We start from the raw sequence: 13,035 nt of genomic DNA on the forward strand, positions 1-13,035 counted from the left end.
TTAGAATGTCCAAGAGCAAGCAAACTCTTCCTCCAGGAGGGGGAGCCAACAGATCACTGAAGCCATCATCATTGCTCAAAGAAAACACCAAAAACCAATGCATGATAGGAATAAACAGGTAACTTTATTTGGAGTGGAAGCGGAGAGATCGCACCAGATGCCAATTCTAGATCTTATCACACCTGTGGTCACTGCAGCAGCAGGTGAATCCACTTTGTCCAAAAGGGATCTATTCCATTCAATTGCAAATGATCTAGATAAGACAGAGGACAAGATACTGCAGCACGGGACATAGCCGAGTTGGTCAGGTTGAGTGGTGATGAGTTTGCTATTTGGATGAATAAAGAAAGTAAAAAGTGTGAAAGATAAAAAACAAAAGGAGGAAGTGTGAAAAGTGAATGGGCCAAATTGAGGTGCATATGAAGACGTATGCTTTCTTCCAATTCATTAAATCGGGCTAATATGAATCAGGTGAATTGAGTTCTGCTTTTGGAAACTGGGTTAAGAAGGGGTGCACCGGTCCTGGAGGTACTGCAATACCAGGTCAATGCGTGGAGTGGACAGAGCAAGCTCTTTTTCCATCTCCCTGTTCTAAAAATCCATTTAATATATGGTCCCCAGATAGGGGACGTATCAGATATTAAACTGATAAGAACAGATACTACACTTGATCTTAGCCAAAAGGCCGAGAAGCGATAACCAGAATTGGTTTGGGCCTCGAGTGGCACCCTGGCCTATGCCGGACACATCTTAGGGAGAGAGAGTGAGGGGAGACAAACCCACACCTACAGAAGACATTTTGTCACCCAAGCCAACCCTTGAAAAGGCTGCTTTGCAGAGCAAAAACAAGAAGAATGGTGCGTTTTGCAGCCGCCGCCCACTGCAATGAATCTGAATAACTCCTCCTTTTGGGCGCAAGCAACTCCACTCCCCCTTGCAGTCTTTCCAATTCATGATACATAAAGACGGACAGGACAGGTCGCCTGACTTCCCGTCACTGCCACCCTTTGCCATCCTTACCCGTAGAAAGCCCTTTCATCATCCCCAAACCCTAATCTTTTCCCTTTCCTTCCCAGCCCCCAAACCCTGCCCTCTGTACCCTTCTCACCACCCGCATCCCTTCTCCTATCATCCCCCTACCACCCGGGAAAAAAAAAAAAAAAAAAAAGCTTGCCCCCTCCTTCCACTAGCCCACCTCCCACCCAAAGAGAAACTTCTGCTGCGCAGCTAGCTTTCTAGGCAGCATCGCTATTGTGATGTCAGCGGGGGGCATTGTGACAAGCCGCCAATGTTCCGTCTCTTCATGTTGTGCACTGTTCAAACGGAAAATACATCAACAGGCAGACTACAGAAAAGCTTACTAACAAAGGTTAGAGAGGGGCTTTCTCAGAGGGCTTTTTACAGTTTGTCTATTCCCAATTAGCCGTTTAAGTATACTTAATGAAAGTACTAATTCTTTCGTAGGCCGCCCATTCTTAGTATTTGACGTTCCTTATATTGCGGTATCAGGCTTCACAGCAGGTTGCAAATCATTCATCACCCATGACTGTCCCCAATTGTGCTCAGAAGCTAAATGTCTCTCATGACCTCTCTTTTAGAATGTCCAAGAGCAAGCAAACTCTTCCTCCAGGAGGGGGAGCCAACAGATCACTGAAGCCATCATCATTGCTCAAAGAAAACACCAAAAACCAATGCATGATAGGAATAAACAGGTAACTTTATTTGGAGTGGAAGCGGAGAGATCGCACCAGATGCCAATTCTAGATCTTATCACACCTGTGGTCACTGCAGCAGCAGGTGAATCCACTTTGTCCAAAAGGGATCTATTCCATTCAATTGCAAATGATCTAGATAAGACAGAGGACAAGATACTGCAGCACGGGACATAGCCGAGTTGGTCAGGTTGAGTGGTGATGAGTTTGCTATTTGGATGAATAAAGAAAGTAAAAAGTGTGAAAGATAAAAAACAAAAGGAGGAAGTGTGAAAAGTGAATGGGCCAAATTGAGGTGCATATGAAGACGTATGCTTTCTTCCAATTCATTAAATCGGGCTAATATGAATCAGGTGAATTGAGTTCTGCTTTTGGAAACTGGGTTAAGAAGGGGTGCACCGGTCCTGGAGGTACTGCAATACCAGGTCAATGCGTGGAGTGGACAGAGCAAGCTCTTTTTCCATCTCCCTGTTCTAAAAATCCATTTAATATATGGTCCCCAGATAGGGGACGTATCAGATATTAAACTGATAAGAACAGATACTACACTTGATCTTAGCCAAAAGGCCGAGAAGCGATAACCAGAATTGGTTTGGGCCTCGAGTGGCACCCTGGCCTATGCCGGACACATCTTAGGGAGAGAGAGTGAGGGGAGACAAACCCACACCTACAGAAGACATTTTGTCACCCAAGCCAACCCTTGAAAAGGCTGCTTTGCAGAGCAAAAACAAGAAGAATGGTGCGTTTTGCAGCCGCCGCCCACTGCAATGAATCTGAATAACTCCTCCTTTTGGGCGCAAGCAACTCCCCTCCCCCTTGCAGTCTTTCCAATTCATGATACATAAAGACGGACAGGACAGGTCGCCTGACTTCCCGTCACTGCCACCCTTTGCCATCCTTACCCGTAGAAAGCCCTTTCATCATCCCCAAACCCTAATCTTTTCCCTTTCCTTCCCAGCCCCCAAACCCTGCCCTCTGTACCCTTCTCACCACCCGCATCCCTTCTCCTATCATCCCCCTACCACCCGGGAAAAAAAAAAAAAAAAAAAAGCTTGCCCCCTCCTTCCACCAGCCCACCTCCCACCCAAAGAGAAACTTCTGCTGCGCAGCTAGCTTTCTAGGCAGCAGCGCTATTGTGATGTCAGCGGGGGGCATTGTGACAAGCCGCCAGTGTTCCGTCTCTTCATGTTGTGCACTGTTCAAACGGAAAATACATCAACAGGCAGACTACAGAAAAGCTTACTAACAAAGGTTAGAGAGGGGCTTTCTCAGAGGGCTTTTTACAGTTTGTCTATTCCCAATTAGCCGTTTAAGTATACTTAATGAAAGTACTAATTCTTTCATAGGCCGCCTATTCTTAGTATTTGACGTTCCTTATATTGCGGTATCAGGCTTCACAGCAGGTTGCAAATCATTCATCACCCATGACTGTCCCCAATTGTGCTCAGAAGCTAAATGTCTCTCATGACCTCTCTTTTAGAATGTCCAAGAGCAAGCAAACTCTTCCTCCAGGAGGGGGAGCCAACAGATCACTGAAGCCATCATCATTGCTCAAAGAAAACACCAAAAACCAATGCATGATAGGAATAAACAGGTAACTTTATTTGGAGTGGAAGCGGAGAGATCGCACCAGATGCCAATTCTAGATCTTATCACACCTGTGGTCACTGCAGCAGCAGGTGAATCCACTTTGTCCAAAAGGGATCTATTCCATTCAATTGCAAATGATCTAGATAAGACAGAGGACAAGATACTGCAGCACGGGACATAGCCGAGTTGGTCAGGTTGAGTGGTGATGAGTTTGCTATTTGGATGAATAAAGAAAGTAAAAAGTGTGAAAGATAAAAAACAAAAGGAGGAAGTGTGAAAAGTGAATGGGCCAAATTGAGGTGCATATGAAGACGTATGCTTTCTTCCAATTCATTAAATCGGGCTAATATGAATCAGGTGAATTGAGTTCTGCTTTTGGAAACTGGGTTAAGAAGGGGTGCACCGGTCCTGGAGGTACTGCAATACCAGGTCAATGCGTGGAGTGGACAGAGCAAGCTCTTTTTCCATCTCCCTGTTCTAAAAATCCATTTAATATATGGTCCCCAGATAGGGGACGTATCAGATATTAAACTGATAAGAACAGATGAGATTCCATCCGCAAATTTCAGAAAACGGTCATCGGCCACCACACAAAAGCGCAGTGCCGCAGGTGATCGCCTCCCGAGCCCAGGAACCACCAGCCAAAAGGGGACGTAAGCACCAAAAGGCGCAACAATCCCCAAGGCCGGCGGTTGTGCAAGCCCGGGCCCCTCCCAGCCAAGACCAAGGCAAACCCAATGAAAGGACTACACTTGATCTTAGCCAAAAGGCCGAGAAGCGATAACCAGAATTGGTTTGGGCCTCGAGTGGCACCCTGGCCTATGCCGGACACATCTTAGGGAGAGAGAGTGAGGGGAGACAAACCCACACCTACAGAAGACATTTTGTCACCCAAGCCAACCCTTGAAAAGGCTGCTTTGCAGAGCAAAAACAAGAAGAATGGTGCGTTTTGCAGCCGCCGCCCACTGCAATGAATCTGAATAACTCCTCCTTTTGGGCGCAAGCAACTCCCCTCCCCCTTGCAGTCTTTCCAATTCATGATACATAAAGACGGACAGGACAGGTCGCCTGACTTCCCGTCACTGCCACCCTTTGCCATCCTTACCCGTAGAAAGCCCTTTCATCATCCCCAAACCCTAATCTTTTCCCTTTCCTTCCCAGCCCCCAAACCCTGCCCTCTGTACCCTTCTCACCACCCGCATCCCTTCTCCTATCATCCCCCTACCACCCGGGAAAAAAAAAAAAAAAAAAAAGCTTGCCCCCTCCTTCCACTAGCCCACCTCCCACCCAAAGAGAAACTTCTGCTGCGCAGCTAGCTTTCTAGGCAGCAGCGCTATTGTGATGTCAGCGGGGGGCATTGTGACAAGCCGCCAGTGTTCCGTCTCTTCATGTTGTGCACTGTTCAAACGGAAAATACATCAACAGGCAGACTACAGAAAAGCTTACTAACAAAGGTTAGAGAGGGGCTTTCTCAGAGGGCTTTTTACAGTTTGTCTATTCCCAATTAGCCGTTTAAGTATACTTAATGAAAGTACTAATTCTTTCATAGGCCGCCCATTCTTAGTATTTGACGTTCCTTATATTGCGGTATCAGGCTTCACAGCAGGTTGCAAATCATTCATCACCCATGACTGTCCCCAATTGTGCTCAGAAGCTAAATGTCTCTCATGACCTCTCTTTTAGAATGTCCAAGAGCAAGCAAACTCTTCCTCCAGGAGGGGGAGCCAACAGATCACTGAAGCCATCATCATTGCTCAAAGAAAACACCAAAAACCAATGCATGATAGGAATAAACAGGTAACTTTATTTGGAGTGGAAGCGGAGAGATCGCACCAGATGCCAATTCTAGATCTTATCACACCTGTGGTCACTGCAGCAGCAGGTGAATCCACTTTGTCCAAAAGGGATCTATTCCATTCAATTGCAAATGATCTAGATAAGACAGAGGACAAGATACTGCAGCACGGGACATAGCCGAGTTGGTCAGGTTGAGTGGTGATGAGTTTGCTATTTGGATGAATAAAGAAAGTAAAAAGTGTGAAAGATAAAAAACAAAAGGAGGAAGTGTGAAAAGTGAATGGGCCAAATTGAGGTGCATATGAAGACGTATGCTTTCTTCCAATTCATTAAATCGGGCTAATATGAATCAGGTGAATTGAGTTCTGCTTTTGGAAACTGGGTTAAGAAGGGGTGCACCGGTCCTGGAGGTACTGCAATACCAGGTCAATGCGTGGAGTGGACAGAGCAAGCTCTTTTTCCATCTCCCTGTTCTAAAAATCCATTTAATATATGGTCCCCAGATAGGGGACGTATCAGATATTAAACTGATAAGAACAGATACTACACTTGATCTTAGCCAAAAGGCCGAGAAGCGATAACCAGAATTGGTTTGGGCCTCGAGTGGCACCCTGGCCTATGCCGGACACATCTTAGGGAGAGAGAGTGAGGGGAGACAAACCCACACCTACAGAAGACATTTTGTCACCCAAGCCAACCCTTGAAAAGGCTGCTTTGCAGAGCAAAAACAAGAAGAATGGTGCGTTTTGCAGCCGCCGCCCACTGCAATGAATCTGAATAACTCCTCCTTTTGGGCGCAAGCAACTCCCCTCCCCCTTGCAGTCTTTCCAATTCATGATACATAAAGACGGACAGGACAGGTCGCCTGACTTCCCGTCACTGCCACCCTTTGCCATCCTTACCCGTAGAAAGCCCTTTCATCATCCCCAAACCCTAATCTTTTCCCTTTCCTTCCCAGCCCCCAAACCCTGCCCTCTGTACCCTTCTCACCACCCGCATCCCTTCTCCTATCATCCCCCTACCACCCGGGAAAAAAAAAAAAAAAAAAAAGCTTGCCCCCTCCTTCCACTAGCCCACCTCCCACCCAAAGAGAAACTTCTGCTGCGCAGCTAGCTTTCTAGGCAGCAGCGCTATTGTGATGTCAGCGGGGGGCATTGTGACAAGCCGCCAGTGTTCCGTCTCTTCATGTTGTGCACTGTTCAAACGGAAAATACATCAACAGGCAGACTACAGAAAAGCTTACTAACAAAGGTTAGAGAGGGGCTTTCTCAGAGGGCTTTTTACAGTTTGTCTATTCCCAATTAGCCGTTTAAGTATACTTAATGAAAGTACTAATTCTTTCATAGGCCGCCCATTCTTAGTATTTGACGTTCCTTATATTGCGGTATCAGGCTTCACAGCAGGTTGCAAATCATTCATCACCCATGACTGTCCCCAATTGTGCTCAGAAGCTAAATGTCTCTCATGACCTCTCTTTTAGAATGTCCAAGAGCAAGCAAACTCTTCCTCCAGGAGGGGGAGCCAACAGATCACTGAAGCCATCATCATTGCTCAAAGAAAACACCAAAAACCAATGCATGATAGGAATAAACAGGTAACTTTATTTGGAGTGGAAGCGGAGAGATCGCACCAGATGCCAATTCTAGATCTTATCACACCTGTGGTCACTGCAGCAGCAGGTGAATCCACTTTGTCCAAAAGGGATCTATTCCATTCAATTGCAAATGATCTAGATAAGACAGAGGACAAGATACTGCAGCACGGGACATAGCCGAGTTGGTCAGGTTGAGTGGTGATGAGTTTGCTATTTGGATGAATAAAGAAAGTAAAAAGTGTGAAAGATAAAAAACAAAAGGAGGAAGTGTGAAAAGTGAATGGGCCAAATTGAGGTGCATATGAAGACGTATGCTTTCTTCCAATTCATTAAATCGGGCTAATATGAATCAGGTGAATTGAGTTCTGCTTTTGGAAACTGGGTTAAGAAGGGGTGCACCGGTCCTGGAGGTACTGCAATACCAGGTCAATGCGTGGAGTGGACAGAGCAAGCTCTTTTTCCATCTCCCTGTTCTAAAAATCCATTTAATATATGGTCCCCAGATAGGGGACGTATCAGATATTAAACTGATAAGAACAGATACTACACTTGATCTTAGCCAAAAGGCCGAGAAGCGATAACCAGAATTGGTTTGGGCCTCGAGTGGCACCCTGGCCTATGCCGGACACATCTTAGGGAGAGAGAGTGAGGGGAGACAAACCCACACCTACAGAAGACATTTTGTCACCCAAGCCAACCCTTGAAAAGGCTGCTTTGCAGAGCAAAAACAAGAAGAATGGTGCATTTTGCAGCCGCCGCCCACTGCAATGAATCTGAATAACTCCTCCTTTTGGGCGCAAGCAACTCCCCTCCCCCTTGCAGTCTTTCCAATTCATGATACATAAAGACGGACAGGACAGGTCGCCTGACTTCCCATCACTGCCACCCTTTGCCATCCTTACCCGTAGAAAGCCCTTTCATCATCCCCAAACCCTAATCTTTTCCCTTTCCTTCCCAGCCCCCAAACCCTGCCCTCTGTACCCTTCTCACCACCCGCATCCCTTCTCCTATCATCCCCCTACCACCCGGGAAAAAAAAAAAAAAAAAAAAGCTTGCCCCCTCCTTCCACTAGCCCACCTCCCACCCAAAGAGAAACTTCTGCTGCGCAGCTAGCTTTCTAGGCAGCAGCGCTATTGTGATGTCAGCGGGGGGCATTGTGACAAGCCGCCAGTGTTCCGTCTCTTCATGTTGTGCACTGTTCAAACGGAAAATACATCAACAGGCAGACTACAGAAAAGCTTACTAACAAAGGTTAGAGAGGGGCTTTCTCAGAGGGCTTTTTACAGTTTGTCTATTCCCAATTAGCCGTTTAAGTATACTTAATGAAAGTACTAATTCTTTCATAGGCCGCCCATTCTTAGTATTTGACGTTCCTTATATTGCGGTATCAGGCTTCACAGCAGGTTGCAAATCATTCATCACCCATGACTGTCCCCAATTGTGCTCAGAAGCTAAATGTCTCTCATGACCTCTCTTTTAGAATGTCCAAGAGCAAGCAAACTCTTCCTCCAGGAGGGGGAGTCAACAGATCACTGAAGCCATCATCATTGCTCAAAGAAAACACCAAAAACCAATGCATGATAGGAATAAACAGGTAACTTTATTTGGAGTGGAAGCGGAGAGATCGCACCAGATGCCAATTCTAGATCTTATCACACCTGTGGTCACTGCAGCAGCAGGTGAATCCACTTTGTCCAAAAGGGATCTATTCCATTCAATTGCAAATGATCTAGATAAGACAGAGGACAAGATACTGCAGCACGGGACATAGCCGAGTTGGTCAGGTTGAGTGGTGATGAGTTTGCTATTTGGATGAATAAAGAAAGTAAAAAGTGTGAAAGATAAAAAACAAAAGGAGGAAGTGTGAAAAGTGAATGGGCCAAATTGAGGTGCATATGAAGACGTATGCTTTCTTCCAATTCATTAAATCGGGCTAATATGAATCAGGTGAATTGAGTTCTGCTTTTGGAAACTGGGTTAAGAAGGGGTGCACCGGTCCTGGAGGTACTGCAATACCAGGTCAATGCGTGGAGTGGACAGAGCAAGCTCTTTTTCCATCTCCCTGTTCTAAAAATCCATTTAATATATGGTCCCCAGATAGGGGACGTATCAGATATTAAACTGATAAGAACAGATACTACACTTGATCTTAGCCAAAAGGCCGAGAAGCGATAACCAGAATTGGTTTGGGCCTCGAGTGGCACCCTGGCCTATGCCGGACACATCTTAGGGAGAGAGAGTGAGGGGAGACAAACCCACACCTACAGAAGACATTTTGTCACCCAAGCCAACCCTTGAAAAGGCTGCTTTGCAGAGCAAAAACAAGAAGAATGGTGCGTTTTGCAGCCGCCGCCCACTGCAATGAATCTGAATAACTCCTCCTTTTGGGCGCAAGCAACTCCCCTCCCCCTTGCAGTCTTTCCAATTCATGATACATAAAGACGGACAGGACAGGTCGCCTGACTTCCCGTCACTGCCACCCTTTGCCATCCTTACCCGTAGAAAGCCCTTTCATCATCCCCAAACCCTAATCTTTTCCCTTTCCTTCCCAGCCCCCAAACCCTGCCCTCTGTACCCTTCTCACCACCCGCATCCCTTCTCCTATCATCCCCCTACCACCCGGGAAAAAAAAAAAAAAAAAAAAGCTTGCCCCCTCCTTCCACTAGCCCACCTCCCACCCAAAGAGAAACTTCTGCTGCGCAGCTAGCTTTCTAGGCAGCAGCGCTATTGTGATGTCAGCGGGGGGCATTGTGACAAGCCGCCAGTGTTCCGTCTCTTCATGTTGTGCACTGTTCAAACGGAAAATACATCAACAGGCAGACTACAGAAAAGCTTACTAACAAAGGTTAGAGAGGGGCTTTCTCAGAGGGCTTTTTACAGTTTGTCTATTCCCAATTAGCCGTTTAAGTATACTTAATGAAAGTACTAATTCTTTCATAGGCCGCCCATTCTTAGTATTTGACGTTCCTTATATTGCGGTATCAGGCTTCACAGCAGGTTGCAAATCATTCATCACCCATGACTGTCCCCAATTGTGCTCAGAAGCTAAATGTCTCTCATGACCTCTCTTTTAGAATGTCCAAGAGCAAGCAAACTCTTCCTCCAGGAGGGGGAGCCAACAGATCACTGAAGCCATCATCATTGCTCAAAGAAAACACCAAAAACCAATGCATGATAGGAATAAACAGGTAACTTTATTTGGAGTGGAAGCGGAGAGATCGCACCAGATGCCAATTCTAGATCTTATCACACCTGTGGTCACTGCAGCAGCAGGTGAATCCACTTTGTCCAAAAGGGATCTATTCCATTCAATTGCAAATGATCTAGATAAGACAGAGGACAAGATACTGCAGCACGGGACATAGCCGAGTTGGTCAGGTTGAGTGGTGATGAGTTTGCTATTTGGATGAATAAAGAAAGTAAAAAGTGTGAAAGATAAAAAACAAAAGGAGGAAGTGTGAAAAGTGAATGGGCCAAATTGAGGTGCATATGAAGACGTATGCTTTCTTCCAATTCATTAAATCGGGCTAATATGAATCAGGTGAATTGAGTTCTGCTTTTGGAAACTGGGTTAAGAAGGGGTGCACCGGTCCTGGAGGTACTGCAATACCAGGTCAATGCGTGGAGTGGACAGAGCAAGCTCTTTTTCCATCTCCCTGTTCTAAAAATCCATTTAATATATGGTCCCCAGATAGGGGACGTATCAGATATTAAACTGATAAGAACAGATGAGATTTCATCCGCAATTTTCAGAATCAAGGTAGCCCCGAAGGCCAGCAGGCCACCACACAAAAGCGCAGTGCCCGGGTGATCGCCACCCGAGCCCAGGAACCACCAGCCACAAGGGGACGTAAGCACCAAAAGGCGCAACAATCCCCGAGGCCGGCGGTTGTGCAAGCCCGGGCCCCTCCCAGCCAAGACCAAGGCAAACCCAATGAAGGGACTACACTTGATCTTAGCCAAAAGGCCGAGAAGCGATAACCAGAATTGGTTTGGGCCTCGAGTGGCACCCTGGCCTATGCCGGACACATCTTAGGGAGAGAGAGTGAGGGGAGACAAACCCACACCTACAGAAGACATTTTGTCACCCAAGCCAACCCTTGAAAAGGCTGCTTTGCAGAGCAAAAACAAGAAGAATGGTGCGTTTTGCAGCCGCCGCCCACTGCAATGAATCTGAATAACTCCTCCTTTTGGGCGCAAGCAACTCCCCTCCCCCTTGCAGTCTTTCCAATTCATGATACATAAAGACGGACAGGACAGGTCGCCTGACTTCCCGTCACTGCCACCCTTTGCCATCCTTACCCGTAGAAAGCCCTTTCATCATCCCCAAACCCTAATCTTTTCCCTTTCCTTCCCAGCCCCCAAACCCTGCCCTCTGTACCCTTCTCACCACCTGCATCCCTTCTCCTATCATCCCCCTACCACCCGGGAAAAAAAAAAAAAAAAAAAAGCTTGCCCCCTCCTTCCACTAGCCCACCTCCCACCCAAAGAGAAACTTCTGCTGCGCAGCTAGCTTTCTAGGCAGCAGCGCTATTGTGATGTCAGCGGGGGGCATTGTGACAAGCCGCCAGTGTTCCGTCTCTTCATGTTGTGCACTGTTCAAACGGAAAATACATCAACAGGCAGACTACAGAAAAGCTTACTAACAAAGGTTAGAGAGGGGCTTTCTCAGAGGGCTTTTTACAGTTTGTCTATTCCCAATTAGCCGTTTAAGTATACTTAATGAAAGTACTAATTCTTTCATAGGCCGCCCATTCTTAGTATTTGACGTTCCTTATATTGCGGTATCAGGCTTCACAGCAGGTTGCAAATCATTCATCACCCATGACTGTCCCCAATTGTGCTCAGAAGCTAAATGTCTCTCATGACCTCTCTTTTAGAATGTCCAAGAGCAAGCAAACTCTTCCTCCAGGAGGGGGAGCCAACAGATCACTGAAGCCATCATCATTGCTCAAAGAAAACACCAAAAACCAATGCATGATAGGAATAAACAGGTAACTTTATTTGGAGTGGAAGCGGAGAGATCGCACCAGATGCCAATTCTAGATCTTATCACACCTGTGGTCACTGCAGCAGCAGGTGAATCCACTTTGTCCAAAAGGGATCTATTCCATTCAATTGCAAATGATCTAGATAAGACAGAGGACAAGATACTGCAGCACGGGACATAGCCGAGTTGGTCAGGTTGAGTGGTGATGAGTTTGCTATTTGGATGAATAAAGAAAGTAAAAAGTGTGAAAGATAAAAAACAAAAGGAGGAAGTGTGAAAAGTGAATGGGCCAAATTGAGGTGCATATGAAGACGTATGCTTTCTTCCAATTCATTAAATCGGGCTAATATGAATCAGGTGAATTGAGTTCTGCTTTTGGAAACTGGGTTAAGAAGGGGTGCACCGGTCCTGGAGGTACTGCAATACCAGGTCAATGCGTGGAGTGGACAGAGCAAGCTCTTTTTCCATCTCCCTGTTCTAAAAATCCATTTAATATATGGTCCCCAGATAGGGGACGTATCAGATATTAAACTGATAAGAACAGATACTACACTTGATCTTAGCCAAAAGGCCGAGAAGCGATAACCAGAATTGGTTTGGGCCTCGAGTGGCACCCTGGCCTATGCCGGACACATCTTAGGGAGAGAGAGTGAGGGGAGACAAACCCACACCTACAGAAGACATTTTGTCACCCAAGCCAACCCTTGAAAAGGCTGCTTTGCAGAGCAAAAACAAGAAGAATGGTGCGTTTTGCAGCCGCCGCCCACTGCAATGAATCTGAATAACTCCTCCTTTTGGGCGCAAGCAACTCCCCTCCCCCTTGCAGTCTTTCCAATTCATGATACATAAAGACGGACAGGACAGGTCGCCTGACTTCCCGTCACTGCCACCCTTTGCCATCCTTACCCGTAGAAAGCCCTTTCATCATCCCCAAACCCTAATCTTTTCCCTTTCCTTCCCAGCCCCCAAACCCTGCCCTCTGTACCCTTCTCACCACCCGCATCCCTTCTCCTATCATCCCCCTACCACCCGGGAAAAAAAAAAAAAAAAAAAGCTTGCCCCCTCCTTCCACTAGCCCACCTCCCACCCAAAGAGAAACTTCTGCTGCGCAGCTAGCTTTCTAGGCAGCAGCGCTATTGTGATGTCAGCGGGGGGCATTGTGACAAGCCGCCAGTGTTCCGTCTCTTCATGTTGTGCACTGTTCAAACGGAAAATACATCAACAGGCAGACTACAGAAAAGCTTACTAACAAAGGTTAGAGAGGGGCTTTCTCAGAGGGCTTTTTACAGTTTGTCTATTCCCAATTAGCCGTTTAAGTATACTTAATGAAAGTACTAATTCTTTCATAGGCC

General features: G+C 46.5%; 8 non-coding genes across 8 annotated transcripts; all 8 read right to left on the reverse strand.

The window, feature by feature from the left end:
- Positions 1-506: 506 nt before the first annotated feature.
- On the reverse strand, positions 507-697 carry LOC142292981 (U2 spliceosomal RNA). Its single transcript, XR_012750994.1, has one exon. It is a non-coding gene; the product is annotated as a U2 spliceosomal RNA (small nuclear RNA).
- Positions 698-2,100: 1,403 nt separating this feature from the next.
- On the reverse strand, positions 2,101-2,291 carry LOC142292982 (U2 spliceosomal RNA). The gene has a single exon (XR_012750995.1). It is a non-coding gene; the product is annotated as a U2 spliceosomal RNA (small nuclear RNA).
- Positions 2,292-3,694: 1,403 nt separating this feature from the next.
- On the reverse strand, positions 3,695-3,879 carry LOC142292455 (U2 spliceosomal RNA). The gene has a single exon (XR_012750617.1). It is a non-coding gene; the product is annotated as a U2 spliceosomal RNA (small nuclear RNA).
- A 1,608-nt stretch (positions 3,880-5,487) lies between these two features.
- Positions 5,488-5,678, reverse strand: LOC142292983 (U2 spliceosomal RNA). The gene has a single exon (XR_012750996.1). It is a non-coding gene; the product is annotated as a U2 spliceosomal RNA (small nuclear RNA).
- A 1,403-nt stretch (positions 5,679-7,081) lies between these two features.
- On the reverse strand, positions 7,082-7,272 carry LOC142292984 (U2 spliceosomal RNA). The gene has a single exon (XR_012750997.1). It is a non-coding gene; the product is annotated as a U2 spliceosomal RNA (small nuclear RNA).
- A 1,403-nt stretch (positions 7,273-8,675) lies between these two features.
- Positions 8,676-8,866, reverse strand: LOC142292985 (U2 spliceosomal RNA). Its single transcript, XR_012750998.1, has one exon. It is a non-coding gene; the product is annotated as a U2 spliceosomal RNA (small nuclear RNA).
- A 1,403-nt stretch (positions 8,867-10,269) lies between these two features.
- On the reverse strand, positions 10,270-10,453 carry LOC142292491 (U2 spliceosomal RNA). Its single transcript, XR_012750648.1, has one exon. It is a non-coding gene; the product is annotated as a U2 spliceosomal RNA (small nuclear RNA).
- Positions 10,454-12,075: 1,622 nt separating this feature from the next.
- On the reverse strand, positions 12,076-12,266 carry LOC142292986 (U2 spliceosomal RNA). The gene has a single exon (XR_012750999.1). It is a non-coding gene; the product is annotated as a U2 spliceosomal RNA (small nuclear RNA).
- Positions 12,267-13,035: the final 769 nt, after the last annotated feature.

The sequence above is a fragment of the Anomaloglossus baeobatrachus genome, chromosome 2, assembly GCF_048569485.1.
Source record: "Anomaloglossus baeobatrachus isolate aAnoBae1 chromosome 2, aAnoBae1.hap1, whole genome shotgun sequence".
NCBI classification, from domain to species: Eukaryota; Metazoa; Chordata; class Amphibia; order Anura; family Aromobatidae; genus Anomaloglossus; species Anomaloglossus baeobatrachus.